The sequence below is a fragment of the Sciurus vulgaris genome, assembly GCF_902686455.1.
Source record: "Sciurus vulgaris genome assembly, chromosome: 12".
In the NCBI taxonomy this organism is placed as follows: domain Eukaryota; kingdom Metazoa; phylum Chordata; class Mammalia; order Rodentia; family Sciuridae; genus Sciurus; species Sciurus vulgaris.
Window position 1 is genome coordinate 112,566,497 of NC_136473.1, and position 15,677 is coordinate 112,582,173.

The window sequence follows — 15,677 nt, forward strand, 5'->3', positions numbered from 1 at the left end:
CAGCAGGGGCCCTCGGGCCTGAGCAGCCCCACCCCCGCGAAAACACCCTCACCTCAGGCCCTGGAGGATGCAGAACCTGGGGAGGAAGATGTTCACCTGGAGCCCCAGAGACCGTGGGAGCAGGAGGGGTCTTGGAGACCAGGGAGAGGCCCACAGAACCAGAAGGGCTTCTGCCTGACCTGCTTCCTGACCATGACAGAAAGGATTCTCAGGAGCCTAACTCACCTCCTCAGCAGGTGGCTGGGTCCCTCGGTGCTCCCTGAGACCTGGCTCTCACACCTGTCCCAACCTTCAACAGCACTGAGTGTCCTCCCTTAGCCTGAGCCCCCAGTGGATGGAACCCCAGACCAGCCCCCTGCCTCTCTGCACCTCCCCAGCTCTGCTCCTATTGGTTCTGACTTCTGCCTTGAGCCCTGTAGTGCGCGTGCCCCAGTGATCCGTCTAGTGACGCCAGCCTCCCGTCCTCCGACTCGAAGACACCAGTTCATAGGCTTAGCAAAGCTTTGATGGTCCCGGACACTGCTGGGCACTGAGAACAGAATGCCAAAGAAAGCAAAGCAATCCGCCCTCAGGAAGCTGGGAACCCACGGGGAGAATCGGCACCCACCTGCACAGAGAGCCGACTCCATGCTGGGGGACCAAGAACGTCACTCAGAAGCTGGGCCCCGCTGCCGCTGGTAGGCAGACCACGTGTGGAGACACGGGAGATGTGTGTGAAGGAGGCCAGTCCTTCTGGAGCCCCGTCAAAAGGCCAAGGAAATCATTCAGCGTTGCAACAGAAGCAACCGACTGGACTACAGTACCTGACACAGTAGAAAAGATCACAAGTGAACGGACTAAATGCACCTCGGGGAGCAGGGTCGGGCCGCCACGCGAAGGCTGGTGCAGCTTGGCGGGACCACTGGGGCCGAACCAGACGTGAAGCAGGGAAGAGCGGCTGCCCAGCACCCAGAGCAGCAGCCTCTGCCAGCACTGGGGGAGGGGCATCGTGTCCAGTCTTGTGTTTAAGGTGAGAGATACTTGTCCACGTGGCAAAAGCCCCCTGGGTTCTCTAATCATGGTGACAGAGGCCACGAAGTCACAAAGAGCCGCGCGTGGTGCCCTCACACCAGCTGCAGAAACGGACAAGAATGTGAGCAAGTATCAGGCTACATTCAAAAAGGGGCAGGACGCCGTCACGTACGAGAAGGACACGCAGTGTGAACAGATGACCTCCGTCAAGGCCCTTCTCAGAGGGCGCCAGGGAAGAGCAGGCTCCGTCCTGAGGCCTGGAGGGACGCGCAGGAACGGAAGCAGAGGCCGTGCGCAGAGGTGGGGTACGGCAGCCAGCCTCCCAGATGGGCAGCGGCGTGAAGGCAGGGCGCAGGGGAGGGCTGCCCGACGGGAGAGGCAGGGAAGACGGTGCCAGGTAGACGTGGCCAGGCCCCGCCAGCCCGCCTGTGGGCTTGGCCTCGCAGGCGGAGGACGAGTCGCGCAGCCTTCTGGGCAGGGGGAGGTGGCGAGAAAGGAGGAGGAGGGGGCTGCGAAGTCATGGAGCACAGCTGCAGGGGTAGTGGGGGTGGAGGGCACAGGTGGCCGGGGCGAGGCTTCTCGCCGGATCAGCTGGCTGAGTGTCTTAGCACCCGCACGGTGCGCACATTCCTCCGCCTTCTCCACCTTGGTGTCTGCCCTGCGACAACGCTGGCTTCTGATCGTGGAGCTGAGGCTGGGGAGATCAAGGTGCATTGGCCCCAGAAGGCATGGACGGCTGCCTGGAGGGAAGGGCCCTGAGCCCGGGCAATCTCAGCAGCCCCACGGGAAGACCATCATTCCAGAACAAAAGGACCACTGGATGGCATTTTCCAGCCCTTTCCCCTTCTTACTGCTGAGCTGCCTCCATTTCCTTGTTGAGAGAACTTTTCCTTCCCACAGCCGCAAGCTCAAAGAGCGGAGGCCATCGCAGCCTCAGGCGCACTCAGAGCCCATGCTCCCAAAACCAAGGATGATGCCACCCACACACCTTAGCAATGAGCCTGCCCCGTGGAGCGCAGGCCAGCAAAGGCACTCACTGCCAAAATCTGCCGGCCTCCCCTCCCTCTGTGGGTCCCGGATTCTTGATCCACTGGCCATTAGGCCACAATGTCCATCCTCCAGCGAGGACACAGCAGGTTCTCCGGTCAGTGAAATGTCACAGAAGCACTCCCTCCCTAACAACACAGACCTCTCCAACAACACAACAGGAAAGCACCATTGACTCAAGCAAATTTCTTCTAGGGTGAGAAGTTATACATCAAAATATGTGTGTAGTTCTAAAACTCTGAACTTTGTGTTCTGCACACTGACTTCTTTCTGGAACGTTCTTATTTTTCTTAAGGTTTTGTACATACGAAGCCTGCTTGGGCAGAAAGGTGTTGGACTGAGGCATCACCATTTGGGACAGAATCCTGTTCCAACTGTCTCACATACTGGGAAAGTGCAGGCCTGGGCACGTCCTCTGGTCCACTGAACCTGCCTAGGCCAGGGATGTCCATGGCAGTGCCCCTCTCCATCCTGGGCTGTTCCCCTTGTGCTGTCTTCACCCTAAGCTGGGCTCTCCTGGAGTGGCAGCAGAAGAAACAGGAAGCCCCAGGCTTAAAGCAAAACCCAAGAGGGAAGAAAGGGCTTCTCCCTCCTCTCGGTCTCCTCGAGGTCCCGGGGGGCCTCTCACTGGCCAGGCCTGGTCACAAGCCCATCCCAGAACCAGTCCCTGGGTGCCGACTATCCAAGCCCTGCTCCTGGGGCAAGGGAAAAGGGCCAGCCTGCTTGACCCCATAGAGCATCAGCAGAGGAGCAGGGGCTGCAGCCCCAGGGAAGATGGGGTGCTTCTAGCCAAAAAGACAAGGGGATGCTGGGAAGCCTGCAGTATAGGTGCCACGGCCTCCAGCTGCTGCAGCAGGTGGCACAGGACACAGGCCCTCAGAGAGCGGTGACACCTTTGCCACGCTGGATGCTGGCATTTGCTTGACAACAGATGAGATCCAGTGCCCGCCAGCAGCTGCAGGGACAAACCCAGCAGGGCTGGAGCCCAATAGCAATGCATCCTCCTGCCAGAGAGCACCCCCAGTTGGCTGCACCTCAGGAGATGCCCACAGAGACTCAGTCACTTTTCAAGTTGCAAAACTGGTTCTTGGACTCAGCAGATATATTTGCCACTGTTTTATGACCAACAGTTAAACAGGAGGAAATTAAGGAAGAAAAATCCAGGATATGGCTTCCCACATAAAACTCAGCCATATAATTAGCAGAACCGACATTCATCACACATCAGTTAGGCCTCAGTGGTTTGATAGTCACTCACTGGCAGAAGTAAACCAATCCCGATCCACTAAGGGGGTCAAAGTCAGTAACAGAGACTTAAACGCAGGCTCCTCTCATCCGTTAATCAAGCAATGCCGTCGGTGGGGTATTGTGCGATATTTGGTAATTGGGTTTTTAACGTTTCTCCCCCTTCAGCGTTGGTGCTTGATCACACCCGGCATTCCTTTACTGAGATGTTCTGGTGGAAGATGAGATGTGTTTTTAATAATAAAACCCTTGTATTTGCAGATCACTTTGTACTTTATAAAACGGCTCGCTAGAGTCTTCCAACAGCTTCCGAGATAAGCAGGACAAATATTATTCTCCAAGTAACTACTGACGGGTCTGGCATGGCGTCGGCCTTGAGTCATTGCCAGCTGAGCCCTGTTTCCATGCCAAGGAAGTAGCACCTCTCCCCGAGTGGCTCTGCAGTAGCAGCTCTGGGGTGAGGGCCGAGGCAGAGCCGCCTCTTCAGGACAGAGCCTCCCTGGGGTCATAAGTCAGTCCTCCCTGACTGCGAAGGAATTGAAGATACCCCAGCTTAATGGAAAATCTCCCTCGTCTAGGAACAATGATCCTATGGAGAAGAAAGGCAATGGTAAAGAAATGCACGTGTTTCACAAGATAATAAAAAGCACTATAATGAGGCCTCGTACCCGTGAGGTGGCTTAGAACCCCCACACCCTCTCAGATGCATCGGCCCTTTTGTCCTGAGCCTCTGTGGGCTGGAAGCACCTGGGCCTTTGACTTCAGGAAAGGGGCAAGGTCTTGCTTTCCAGGGAGTCCTCCCATCTTGCCCATATTTCTAGCTCTTCCTCAGAGTTGGAAAAGAGTAAAGGTATTCAGGAAGTGGTTCTTTGCTTTCATTAGAAAAATATTGGCTCACTGAATTAATGCTGTCAGCCCTTCACTTGACCCTGAGGTCCACAGGCGGAACTACAATCCTCAAAGGTGGCAGTTGTGGAAACAAAGTCTGTTGGGTTCATTCTAAATCCCTCGCTTGGTCTTTCATGCAGTCCACGAACTTTCCAGGATGGGATGACAAGTTCTACAGTGAGACAGAGGATGTCAAGATGGAAAGTTACAGTCCCCAACCTCACTGTCTGGACATGCCAGGTAACAGCGGGTGACTCAGAGCCCTTGCCGAAGGTCTGACCCTGCCAGGCGCTCTGCAGGGCCACTGAGGCAGGCAGCATTATCAGCGTCCTACAGGTGAACACACCCAGGGTCCAAATGCAGAAGTCCTTGGTCAGATAGAGGCGGGTCTAGGACCAAGCCCAGGCTTCTTCGTGCCAGCCCTGCCCACCATGGGTGCACTAGTCATGGAAGCCATCAAGTTCAAGGTAGCACAGGAAAGAAGTAGCAAAGTGCAAACAAGAGAGCTGATCACCACAGAGCACTGGCTGCGGAGGACTGGGGAGCTCTTTCAGGTCCGCCTGGAAGGGGGGCTCCTAGCCAGGGGGCAGCGTGGCCTTGGGGCCTGCAGGAGGGTGGCAGAAGGACGGGACGAGGTGGGCAGGAGGGTGGCTGAATGCCGTGTCCTATTGTGTAACAGGCCTCTGAGCTTCCATCTTCGGATGGGAAGACAAGCTATGATGTAATTTTGCCTGGTAATTAAGAGCTCTCACTGGCTGAGCAAGGTCAGCGTGAGCTCAGTCCCTGGGACCTGTCTCCTGGGTGAACTGGCGACTGCTGCCCCTGCTGGGAGTCCAAGGCCTCTGCCGGGCAGACGTTACCGCCCTGTGTGTTTGGTTTGTTTTCAATCTTGAGGGAGATTTAAAATATTATGAGTTATTTTCAGAACCTAAGCTAATCAGTTTAGATTCACAGACTGGATTCATCAAAATGTATCCTTATTCCACATAATCACAAATGTGTATAAATATAATCAATTTTAAAAGACTAGCTGAGAATGTGCCAATGTTCTGAATCGCCCTTACTCATTCTGATTTTGGATGTTGTCTTCTGCAGGGTAAGGATGGAAGCCAGGGCCTTGCCTGGGCTGGGCGGTGCTCTACCCTGAGCGCCAACCTCAGCCAGAGTGCTGGCACACGCCGGAAGTCAGTCTCAGTTTTTCAAAATTTTCCATAACGAGCCCGTGTCAATTTTAAAACTCCAGAAAAAAAAAAAAATCTGATTGAAAACCAGAACTTTTTAAAGTCAAAGTCATGAAGGCACAGATTTCAAAGGTCAAGCTTCACCAGAAGACTAATCACAAAGGGTGCCTTTCTGGCCACCTCAGCCTCACCCGGCCAGCCCACCCACACTGTGGCAGGCCCATTCCAAAACTGCTAGAAGCCTGGGAGGAGCGTCCGCACGCGGTCTGCTCTCAGGTTGGTGCTCCCCTGCCCTCCTTTAGCTGTAGCCTTTAGCTCCTCCACCGCCTGTCTACCCTTGGGTCTTCAACCATAAGTATGCGCCACCCCTCTTATCCCCGCTGGTACAGAGCCCTGGCCCTCCGAGCCTTGCCGGTGGCCCTTGATGGCCCGCCCTTGGCACCCCAGCCTCATGGCATCGAGTTGGTGCCTGGGGAATGGTTCTGCCATTGTAAGAAAGCTTCCCGCGCGTTCCACTTCAGTTCATTCTAGAGCTGAAGACGAACCGCAGCCTGTGCGTTATCACGACTGTGTGAACAGGATTCAGGCAGGAATTATTTGGTAATCTCCGTCTTGCACATGTTTCTGCTTCTAACTCTCCATTATGCCAGGCATTGCAGGAAGTCCCCCTTCCCCCAGACCTCTCTCCCAGAGCCCTGTCTTCTGCTCCTGCTGGACCCCGTGCTCTGCAGGTGGACGCTCCCCAAGCCACCCTTTCACCCACAGCTGCGGCCAGAGTTATTCTCGGTGAGGACTTCCGGACGCTTCCCTAAGTCTCCAGCCCACCCCCAGCATTGCCTGTACCTTGGCTTCATCTCTCCAGCACGTATCCCCCACTACGTAGGGATGTCCACACACTGGGCAGACACCAAGGGGGGATCAGGCCTGTCATGGCCCCGTCTCCTTGCTGGACTCTACCTGGAACGGACAGCCCTCGGCCAACTGAGACGTAAAGAGGGAGAGCCAGGAAGGACAGCCAGCCTGTCTCCTATTAGGCAAGGGCTTCCAAAGTTGCATGTGCTCCAGTGGCTTCTGTCCGCCATCTTCTGACCATGAGGAGAAACGACTTTGGTGGGAAGTCAAGGCAGGGACGGCGGCAGGAACACACTGGGAGTCTGGGATTGCTCCTGGTTGTCTAGTTGTCGTTGCTGCTGCTGTTCTGCTTTGTTTCTTTGAGATGGGGTCTTGCTCTGTTGCTGAGACTGGTCTTAAATTCAAGGTGGCCCAGCCCCAGCTGCCTGAATAGCTGGGATTGCAGGCGCCCCATCATTGCGCCTAGCCAGGAATCTGGACCTTTGTCGACCCAGGAGCCCTCTGCTTGTTTTCTGCAGTCCTGGGGTTGAGCCCAGGGTGCTCTACCACTGAGCCACCTCCCCAGCCCTGTTTATTTTTTATCTGGGGGTAGGATCACACTAAGTTGCCCAGGCTGGCATTGAATTGGTGACCATCCTGCGCCAGCCCATGAGTCACTGGGATTACAGGTGTGCCACCGCGCCTGGCTCTCTGCCTTTGGTTTTTGAGACCAATTTGAGTTGAACCCTCTTCCTGGATGAAGGCTCTTCTCTGCTGCTTAGCCTTCTGTGCACCTGTCCCCACAGGGAGCCCCTCGCTGCTGTCCGGAGCCCAACTTGCACTCCACGGACCCCATGTCTTCTCTGTTTCACTCCCTGCTTTTACTAGAACACCTTCTGGATAACTAAGAAATCTGTAATGCAAACATTTTATTCTGAGTCCTTGAACGTGTTGGAATGTTTTAGCTTCTTTCTTAAGCTCCTCTGGTGACTCGGGTGACATTGGGTTCGAGGTTGAAAAATCATAGTGTCTGGGAATTTTGAAAGCATCACTCAGATTCCCTTTTTGAAAGCATTACTCAGATTACTTAAAGATGGGAGCTTTATCCCGGGAGGTGGTATAGCCACGTTTAGCAAACGAGAGTACAGGATACCAAAAAATTATCTCCCGTCTTTATGCATGTCAGCCTTGACTGGTGTCCTGTATTTTATCTGTCAACCCTACAGGGAAAGCTTTTGGTAGACTCCAGATGCTTGATGCTCTGAAATTTCACAGTATTTCTGGTCCTGGGAGTTTTTTAAACTCATGATATTAGTGCTAACTGAGCTCCAAGAAACAGGGTTCTTGTTGACATGTTTAACTGGTGGATCACCAGTGCCTGAGAGAGGCCCAGCCCTCTGCCACCCAGAAGGCAGGAACAGGGCATGAGGGAGTAGGACACCCCCATCGGCCTTGAGTCGCACTTTTGAGAGGCCCAGGAGGGCTGTCTCCTCCACACAGGCCTGTGGGCTACTGAAGCTATTGGATTTCCAAGCCACCACCCGACTGGCACTGCACACGAACCTCAGTGAACCACCTGGAAAGAGGGCCATCAGTTCAGGCTGAAGAGCCCTGCTTGGTAAGAGCCAAGCCCCGTGTGATTGCTCCACTGTCACCTAGCAGGGAGAGGTGCTCTCTCCAAAGGAGAAGGTGGTTTTCCTGTAGGATGTGAATCTCTTGAGGGCACCTCTGGGTGAACTGGCCAGAAAGGATGTGAAGAGGCAGACAGATAAGAAGTGATCACTCTGGAAAGAAGCAGTAAAATCAGCCAAGGTAAAAATAAGTCAAAGAAATTAGGAGAGCTGCCGTCAGGAGAAAGATATTTAAAAAGATGTGTTTAGAATCACTGAACTAGACATGACCTTAGCAATCATCTAGTCCAGGGGTGAGGGTGTAGCTCAGTGGGAGAGCACATGCCTGGCAGGTGCCAGACACCCCAGTGCCACATAGAGGGAGGAAGAAAGAGAAGAAGGAAGGAAGGAAGGAATGAAGGAAGGAGGGAGGGAGGGAAGGAAAGAAGGAAGGAGGGAGGGGAGGAATTGTGTTAGTCCAACCCTTGTCTTACTGGTAACAGTAACAGTGGGAGACTTGGAGCAGGCTAGACCAGTGTCCCTGAGCGCCAGAGCATGTTTGTTCCTGTGTCCTGCTGCGTGGGACCCTCTGCACAAGGACCCGACTTCATCGTCACAGCCTGTGAGGATGATCAACCTTCTCTGCAAGATCTGACGGGCTCAGGGCAGCAGCCTCTCCACATGTCCCACTGAAAGGTGGTCTGTCCGAGAGGGCAGGCAGGGGGCTTGGAGAAGTTTCCCCTCGCTGAAAATACTGCCTGCACCCAGCCCCTGCATGCCAGACCGGCACCACGCATGGAAAGGCCTGAAGCGTGTGTTGAACCGCAGCTGACCACCTTTCACCTGGATCTTTGTAGAGGCCTTTATCAGAGGCGGCTGGATAGCATGGACCACTGGACAAGTCTTGGGACGGACAGGGATGGAGAAGAGGCAAGGTCTGGAGTGCAAGGGGACTGGGGTCAGACGGGCCTCCGAGGCCCCAGCCTTTCACAGAACAAAGCAGCAGATTGCTGTGTGCTCTCCTCACGGCCCTGCCATCAGACATCACTCTAGGTGCCGAATGTCACCGTGAGATATTTGAGTAGACCTGGCTTCCTTGATTACTTGAATAATTCACATTTTGTATCTGAAGATGGGGTGTTTTCAGCAGAGCAAAGTTCCTTTCAATGGCAATTTTGATTTCAGCATCAGAATTGATGGTATCTGGACTCAAACTTGAAAATGTAATTTATCATCCATGAAGGTCATTTGCCTTCTCTTCTCTGTGGCCACAAGTGAAGGACAACGGAGCTGAAAGGTGACCTTGGTGATGACGAGGCGATTTCTAACCCCAGCAGGTGTGAAGGGCGACTGCTCTGCCTTGCTAACCTGTGAACACAGGTAAAAGGGGGTAGAAATCAGGGGAAAGCTCTTGAGAAGCTTGACTGTGGCCCAAAGAGAAAATCTTGTCCTGCGTGTCGGCTGGACACCTGGCTGCCTGGTAGTGGAGTGGAGGTGGGAGAGGCCCGAGCGCTCAGCTCTGGGGAAAGACCCTCCTCAGCTTCTGTTGGTGTTGCTAACAGCACCACGAACAGCCTGCCCAGGCACCTGGCCAGCTGGCCTAAGGGCCAGAATGGAAATCCAGGCCCTTTGACTCTTCGTTTGCTTGGTTCATGATGCCTCTCCACTCCGCAAATGTTCTATCTTCAGTGGGTCACCGAAGATACAGGTGGCTGTGTGTGCACACATGGTTGGAAAGAGTATGACGCCATCATGGGCAGGTCGGGGACAAGGAAAGCGAAGACCTGAATAAGCAAATGTTTCCATATGCAGGACACTGGGCCGTACTTGACTGACAATGAGCTACTTGACTCTCAGGACCACCATGTGAAGTAGGGAGAGCTGCTATCTTTCCTCCACGGGTTAAAAAGTTGAGGCTCAAAGACGTTAATTAATTTACCCAAGCTCATGTGGTTACCAAGGGCCGCAGAGGATGCCTCTGTTGCAATGCAGAGCAAGAGACTTGGCGTCGCCAGCATCTCACAACGTCACAGCTAGCTCTTCCGGGCACCACCTATTCATTGTCCTGTTATATTATTTCACTTTCAAAACAACCCTATGAAGAAAGTGACATATGAGATAGCAAACATATTCTCTCCGCTCCCCGACCACACACACACAGAGGAGGGAGCTAAAAGAGACTAGGTCAGCTCGGTGGCCAATTTCTGCAGAGCTACCAGAAGTCGTAAGGGAAGATATTCTACCCTCTGCTGTTTTCAGCAATAGCACCTGATGTCCAGGGTAAAGAAAATAAACTCATTCCATCAAATGTCAGAACAAAGCTGCTTTCTCAGAGGCCCAGGTAAGAGGGTTCATAAGGAATAGCCAAGGAAATGACTTCCATCCAAAACAATCTCTTTAAAAAATAAATAAAGCAGGTCTTGACTACAACTAAACTTCTCCTTCTTCAAAGGGACCTACAGTGAGTCTTTTGATATCTGTTGAATAAACATTGTAGAGGCCTTTGTTTTGAACAAATCACCTGCACTAAGCTTCAATAGACTTGACCAAAAATCTAAATGCAGTCACTAACACTAACTGCACCTCACCAAGCTGAAACAGTGCTCACCAGAACTCTCCAGAAATCAGGACTAGAGAGGTGACAGCCTAGCCCCAAAGAGGCCACTTTTACCCAGTATGATGCTGAGGTTCCTCTGCCTGGATCCTTATATACAAAGGGTCACTCGAAGGAACTAATGAGATATTTCTGCATTGTTCTGTCTTCCTGTCCCCCTTACATGAAAAGTGACTCTGAAATGACCAAACAGCTCTTGTTTTTTGCTTCTGCTTGCCCTAAGCCCTTTTCTGTCCACAAGGCCAGCATCTTCAGCCTGGATCTTCACTTGCTCTGTGCCATGGAATAACGTGTTCCCTGGTGCTAGAGGCAAAGTGAAGCCAACCAAGACCTTTAAACATTGTGATTTTGTCCTTTGACAAACCAAAGCACTCTTTGGCAAGATGGTAACCTTCCATTAGCCTCAGGTATAAAAATAAACATGAGTAAAAAACACAGTCTCCCAACATGTTAACACGCCAGTGTTATCAGTTAAGGAAAGGAGCTGGGCTGGGTGGTGCACGCCTGTATCCCAGTGGCTCAGGAGGCTGAGGAAGGAGGGTCACAAGGTCAAAACCAGCCTCAGCAAACTAGCAAGGTCCTAAGCAACTTAGTGAGACTCTGTCCTTAAATGAAATATAAAGAGGACTGTGGATGTGGCTCAGTGGTTAAGTGCCCTGGGTTCAGTCCCCCATACAAAAAAAAAAAAAAAAAAATATATATATATATATATATATATATATATATATATATATAAAAAGAAGGAGAAGTATCTACTTGTTTGAAATAATAAACATGTCATCCCAGGTGTGATTTGCTGATTTTGGGGGGGGCAAGAGATTGGTCTTGCTTACCTGGTGTCCCCTGGCACCCAGCACAATGTCTGGCATATAGCAAGCGCCCAATGAATTTTATTTAATGATTGACGAACATCATCCAAGATGAGGTGATGGCCATGTCCTCCGGTGCCCGGTCCCTCCCTCACAAAGCCAATGACACGCCTATAGAATCCACTTGTCTGGTGAAGGAAGTCCCCGAAGAAGCTGCACCTGCCTTAAGGAACCTGCAGACCACTCGCCACAGCTGACCAACCAGGGCTGATGGGAAAAGGTGGAACCCTGTAGGCTGGCATTCAAAATGGTCTGGGCCGCCTTGGCCTTCGGTGGCCATTCACCTTCACTTTGATGTCTGGGCTAACAGCCTCATGCCTGTTTCTGCAAACTTCCTGAGATATATCACTAAGCTTAGCAGCCCTCTAGCCTGGACCAGCGCTAAAACCAAGAACGTGCCACATCTGAAACCCACAGGAGGGAGCCCCCACTCTGTGCCGCCTTCCTGATGTTCCCACCAATGTACGTGGCCATCATGTTGATTAATGACTTCCTCTTATTCTGCCACTATAAAAGTTCATATGACTTGTCCATGGTGGAGAGTGTCATTCAGGTGGATTCGGTGGAACCCGTTTGCCAGTCATGGTCATTCATATTTTGCTTAGAATAAGCTATTTTCTTTAAAGCAGAGTTGTTGATTTATGTTGACACTGGACAGAGGAGAAATTTAAATAACACCAAACTCTGGTCTAATTTTCTCAGGGGATTGCCTGCACTTTTACCTTTGTAGTGTTTCACTTAGCACATCTTGTAGCATTCTGATTTTAAGAAGCAACTCTGTTCTCAGTAGGCCTGTTTCTAGGAAAATCTATAAAATCCTTTTATACTAATACAGAAGAATAATAGTACCTAGTGTTGCAGAAAAATTTTCGTATTGCAACATGTCTAATCAGCAACTTCTGCAGTGTTCCAATCTGAAATAGCCAAAAGAGGTTTTCCCCTCCCTGAAGGAGCCCCAGCTTCAGATTGGGACCTCCTTTCCTCCTCTCAACTCTGCATCCAAATGATGCCTAACCCTGCTCCTGAATTTCTGTGGCTGTCCCATTATTCAAGTCTGACACCTTGGAATCTTCCACCCTAAATATGTACCCCTAACAACACAACCCCCACACTCACTCCAGGGAGACCCTGGGCTCCCCATTTCTACCCTGGCTGCTAGTTCAGTTCAGAACATTACCTTTCCGGATTTCTTACTGCAAAATGCTTCTGGGCGTCAGAGAAAAGGAAGCTGCACATGCAGGCACTTTTGCCCCTCGGATGGATATAAAACTGAAATCGTAAGCTAGTGAGTCACCCTGGCGAGTGCTGGGAGCTAACAGGAAACTGCAGGCATGGTGAGCTCTCCAAAGAGGCACAGCCACGTTCAGGACCCTGGAGAGCGGCCACGAAGCCCCAGGCCTGGAAGCCAGGTGCCAGGCGGGCCACGACAGGCGGGCCAAACGCCGGAGTGAGCACCTGTGACTGGTGCCCTGCTCCCTTCCCGAGCCTGGACTCCTGCCCCAGGGCTTCTTCCCCGGACCTCTGCCTTCAGAGCTGGCTTTTCCGTCCCCCTGTCCCCAATCGGCCTCCACCCAGTGACGCCTGGTTCCCCTTCCATTTCCGCAGGTGCTTCTCTTCATCACCACCACCCACATTGAAAGCCAGCAGCTCACTCGCCGCTTCACTTGCTATCGTCTGCCTCGCCTCTGCGGAAAGCCAGCCCTGCGAAAGCAGACTAGATCCGGGGGATTCGCTGCTGTGCCTTCAGTGTTTAAGACCATGCCCAACACCCCGAATGTACTCTATAAATATTTGACAATTAAGTAAATGAACAAGACAAGTAAGGAGAACAGGAAATTAGACTTGAATATTAGGAGACTCCGGGAAACCTTGAGCTGAACAGTTCAAGCTGGACGTGCTGGGGTTGCAGAGAAGGGCTTGGGTCAGGCCTTCACACGATGCACCTACCCACTCACCAGATGGCACCGCCGGGGGCATCTGAATTTCTAGAATGATCAATACACTTTTGAGATAATATAAACTAGGCCAGGGTACGTGAATCTCAATACAGTTGCTCACCTCATTCGATCTCACGAGTCACCGTGAACCTCTCAACATCAGGTAGAGACTGACCAAGCAAGCAGCTAGGTCACCGAGGACCCCACAGAAGCCAGGCAGCAAGCACCACCACCCTGAGGTCCTTGGTTGCATGAATACTAGGGAATACTCCAGAGAGGCCCTGGCTGGGCATTTGGGACCTGCCATCTCTGAACATGGGGAGGGACACACCAGGTGGCAGGGCAAACTGTTACCAGGGTCAGATGTAGTGAGCATGTTTAGTTTTGCCAATACTGTGGTTTTAAATTAGCCACCAGTGATGTTTTTAAATCAAGAGATTTCACATAAAATAAGGTATATAGCATCTCTTGAAAATTCAGAAATTCTGGAAATATTGGACTTAGAATTCCCACATGACAGAAGTCACCTGACATGCAGTAGCGACTGCCCCCCTTCAAATGGGATTTTAGGTCTTAAGGCTGCCCCAGTCCCTGGCACTCCCCTGCGTAAGCTCAGCCTGCTCCACTTATTTACATCAACCACACAAACCCAAAATGAGTCTGACTGGAGAGCTCCTACTATGAAAGCTAATGCGAGGATGGTTCTAAGACTTGGAGTATGCAAAGAATCTATAAAGAATTGCAGTATCCATTTTCCCCAAAAAGCACAAATCTATGGTAGATTGCAACAGGCTGAAACTTGTAATTGATTATAGTGTAAAGATATTCATGAGAATATGGCACATTTCTAGAGGAAATGTTCATCTATGTACATGCATGCATACATGTGTACACAGTGTACTCAATAAATATTTATTGGAAAAATTAACAAGAAGCACAAGAGCGTCACTGAAATCACAAACACTGAGAAGCTGACTTACTACCATGCACCTCACAGCTTCTGAGTCCACCACACTTTTCTCTTTTCCTCATATTTTCCTCCAGTCTCAGCCCAATGTGGAGAGCAAAGCAGAGACGTGACCAGATCCACTAGTAATTATCAGTAAGTGCTGGTTAATGGGTCATTGGTTGGTCAGTTTGCACCCGTGTACTGAGGTTCACAGGGCATTCCTTACACTGGGGAAGGCAGACTTCTTGGTCTGGAGGCATGGGCTCTGCTCCTGGCTCTGCCACTAGCCGGCTGCGACTCTGAGCAAGGCCCTTGGCTCTTCGGTCCAAAGTACACTCCTCTGGAAAATTATGCTGTCTCCAGGACTCCTTTCTGTTTTATGATTTCTGTTTCTGTGAGAAACAAAGACACACAAGAAAGTGACTGGAGACTCAAAACCCACAGGGTTTAGCAAAGAAAGATCAAGAATACATTTCCCCCAAAAATTAAGGCAAGGAGCCTCAAATGCCCGGGCAGCAGTCCATGGAGAGCCAGCAGTGGACTGCGGACTCATCAGCAGAATGTTGAGTAAAGCTCAGAGCGGAAGAGAGGGTGGCGACGAGGGAGTCGAAGTGAGACAGGGGCAGAGAGGGAATGGGAAAGTGTTGCTAATTAGATCATTAGAACTGAGCAACTGAATGCAATTCTTGCCGAAGCAATAGGAAAACAGTCAGGGGATGCATAACAGTAACAAGAATGTATGCTAATAGACAAAAACAGGGTCCCCAAGTAACTTAGGGCAATAACCCCCTGGAAGCTCAGAGGTGTCTAGTGGAAAACAGCATCTGAATTAACCCAAACTCATTCACATGCAGAGATTAAAAATACACTAAAAAGCACATAGTAAGTGCCCAGAAAATATTTGTTGATTCATACTGATAAAAGCTCAGGTGTACTTTACTATTTAAAAAACCTTCACTTGAAGAAAATTAAAAGTATGATAAACATCAGAATAATTATTCTTTGTAAAAGGATTCACTCTAAGTATATCTAAAGCAAACATCTTGTGCAGACAAATGTAAAATTAAAACATGTCCGTTAGCAATGGCTTTTCCCAGCATCTATGAAGAAGATGGAGTTCCAAATCCCTGCGGCAGATTTGGATCTGCCTCCACGTGGCCGGACAGCATCAGGCACAGATGTCTGGATAAATAACTCTAACGAATGGCCCGTAGGTCTTGGTCGTCTGCTGCTGCATCCCAATTTAATGGCTTCGAACAACGACCACGTTCCTCTCTCATGGCTGGATAGCTCACCGGAAGTCCTTCTGGGGGTCTTGATGGGCTTTCCTCACGTGCCTGCCATTAGCAGAAACGCGGCACGGAGTCCCCTGGAAGTCCAGCTGGTGTGCTGGGATTGGGTGGCCTGCCTCCCTGTCCACGTGGACTGGGCCTGGGCGGGCTTTCCAGCAGGAGGGCCAGGCTTCTCACGTGATGGCTGAGGTTCCCAGAAGGAC